This window comes from Littorina saxatilis, linkage group LG7, assembly GCF_037325665.1.
Source record: "Littorina saxatilis isolate snail1 linkage group LG7, US_GU_Lsax_2.0, whole genome shotgun sequence".
NCBI classification, from domain to species: Eukaryota; Metazoa; Mollusca; class Gastropoda; order Littorinimorpha; family Littorinidae; genus Littorina; species Littorina saxatilis.
Window position 1 is genome coordinate 50,999,081 of NC_090251.1, and position 3,013 is coordinate 51,002,093.

Below are 3,013 nucleotides of genomic sequence, written 5' to 3' on the forward strand. Positions count from 1 at the left end.
ATAATTACAAAACGCACACAAAAACATCAAAACAATTAGAGGATTTGAACAGATTTAAACGAGGGCTTTTTCAAACACTGTCATTTGTTGAGTTCAATCCTTGTTCAAATAATTGCAATGTATTTTTAACCCTACTTAAACTGACTTTCACAAAGATGCGCATTGTTTACCTGTTTTACCCTTGGTTTCAGTTGCTATGCGACCATGTTCAGCAATAGAACAGTATATATATGTAATGGTGGTGACTATATCCACGGGTCCGTGCCTCTAGTCCCCCATGCTATAACCACGTCAGTGACGTCATTTCCGCGGAATCTCGGAATCGTTCGGAATCACTCGGCAGTCGAAGCCTCGCGTTGGCACTCGGGACTCTTGGCGCCATATTGTTGAGATGGAGGAGAAGGAAGAATCAATTTGTGTTGCAATTTGTTTTCATAAAATAACAGACCCTGTGTTGGGTCTTGTAACAATAAAGAGAAGTAACTGAATTCACAAACTCATTGCTGAACGACCGCTTGATCTTCAAGTCTTAGATTTTAAGAGAGCAAAAAATGGTGAATTCAAAATCATGGGAGTACTGTCTGTGGACAGTTGTGACTTACGGAGTTCAGCCCCTCAGCACCAATCTAGCGAATAGGGAAGACCAATACATCATTCTTCATAAAGTCTAAACATGGAATTATGACATTGATATTTTACAGCTGACGTCCTAGTCATGTCTGTTAAGTGCCGAACCGAAAGCAGGAAAATATTGGGCAAGAGTAGCGTCCCTTGTCAGTGACGTGGATTTAGCATGGGGGACTCGAGGCACGGACCAGTGGATGTAGCCACAGCCATATGTAATACAGCGGCCGCGGTTCTGAGTAGTTGACTGACCCACTTTGTCTGACAGTAACAAATCATTGACTGCGTGTGTTCTCTTTGTAACATGCACGGTCTGTTTATCAACTAGCTTTACACTTGTAGTATAGTAAGGGGGGGGAGGGGGGGTTCCGAGGGGGGAGGGGGTCCACTATTCTGGTGTCCCTCAAACGGGCAGACAACGGGCGATTTCGTTGAGCAAATGATATCAAAGGGAACACAGTCCAGCCCTTGACCACTGCGGTCTGAGCGATAACTATCTGACTGATCCGGATAACTGAGTTCAACTGATAATATACAACTCTTCCTTGATTCAAGCACACCTGTTCGGAGTAAATCTAGTAATAATAATAATAATATTATGGGAGATTTATAGAGCGCTTTGCGTTCTCTAAGCGCTTTACACGGCAATGAAAAAAAACCCATACATATACATACAAAGCAAAGCTTATGTTTGTGCCTGAACTAGTAAAAGCTGTCTGTCTGTCTATCTATCTGTCTGTCTGTGTGTCAGTCTGTGTGTTGTGCCTGTAACTCGAGGCCTTTAAGGGATGTGTCGGGAAGGGGACGGGGGAGGGACAAGAATATCAGCTGGCAGTGTCAGACCAAAGGATAAGCTATGTAACCGATTGCTGTGCGTGAACAGCAGGATAGTGTTGTGTAATTACTCAACGGTTTCGCTCAAACAGAATGGCGTGGCAAAAACAACACTGTAACTGCGTGTAATCCAACTTCAAACACGCGCTGAAGTGTAGTGCTGAAATACAGCTAACTCTTACTCTTTTCGGAAAATATGAAATAGTTATTACATTGTACGTTCTATGGCACAGTTAATAATTGTCTACCATACCCGTGTGACTTGGAATAAGGCCGTGAAAGGTAAATATGCGCCGACATGGCTGCAATCTACTGGCCGTATAAAATTTCATCTCACACGGCATCACTGCAGAGCGCCTAGAACTGTACCCACGGAATATGCGCGATATAAGCCTCATTGATTGATTGATTGATTCTATGGGAGTCTGTGGGCATGTACATCTTTTACTAAGTGTGACTGATCTGAACGTATCTTTGACATTATGTAAATCATGGTTTTATTTATTATTTACTGTGCCATATATATTCTTCTTTACGATTTAGAATAGCATTATAGCCTAAATTATCTACGACACTGTTTTGTTCGCATTAAATAAGGTCACAACCATCTTTAGACATCTCACGTCTACTTCCTACTGTTGTTTCAAAACACTTTCCGAATTGTGACATGTAACTTGTCCTCTCAATCTCTCTCTCTCTCTCTCTCTCTCTCTCTCTCTCTCTCTCTCTCTCTCTCTCTCTCTCTCTCTCTCTCTCTCTCCCTCTCTCCCTCTCTCTCTCTCTCTCTCTCTCTGCCCCCTCTCTCTCTCTCTCCCCCCTCTCTCTCTCTCTTCCCCCCCTCTCTCTCTCCCACTCTTTCTCTCTCTCGGCCCTATCTCTCTCTCTCTCTCCCCCTCTCTCCCTCTCTCTCCCTTTCTTTCTCTCTCTCCCTCTCTCTCTCTCCCCCCTCTCTCTCTCTCTCTAGCTCTCTCTCTCTCTCTTCCCCCCTCTCTCTCTCCCTCTCTTTCTCTCTCTCTCCCTCTCTCTCTCTCCCCCCCCCCCCCTCTCTTTCTCTCTCTCTCTCTCTCTCTCTCTCTCTCTCTCTCTCTCTCTCTCTCTCTCTCTCTCTCTCTCTCTCTCTCTCTCTTTATAATGTAGCTTTCTAACTTTATTTGGATGTTTTTGCACAGCTACATCAGTTAAAGCCCATGAACAGTCACCATAAAGTAGGTCTACACTCATGAACCTCACGTCATCTTCTGATGTCATGTGAAATTAACATTAAAATAAGTACAGAGAAAATGCGTACTAATTTTCCTCGTTGGTTTACTGAATTGACCACTCACGCGTGGCCTTGTAACAAACATGGTAGGCTTACTTTATCATCAAATACAATACCCAACTACGTCACAGACTTACATTCACCACTGATAACGTCAAGATAGCCGATTGCAAGAGAATAACAGTTACTTACCTTCAGCGATATGTAGTAGCGGTGTAATCTGACAACCGAACGAAGTTTTCCTCTGTTCTGTTTTCTCCAGCTCCTTCTTTCTGCACTTGATGTGAAATGTCC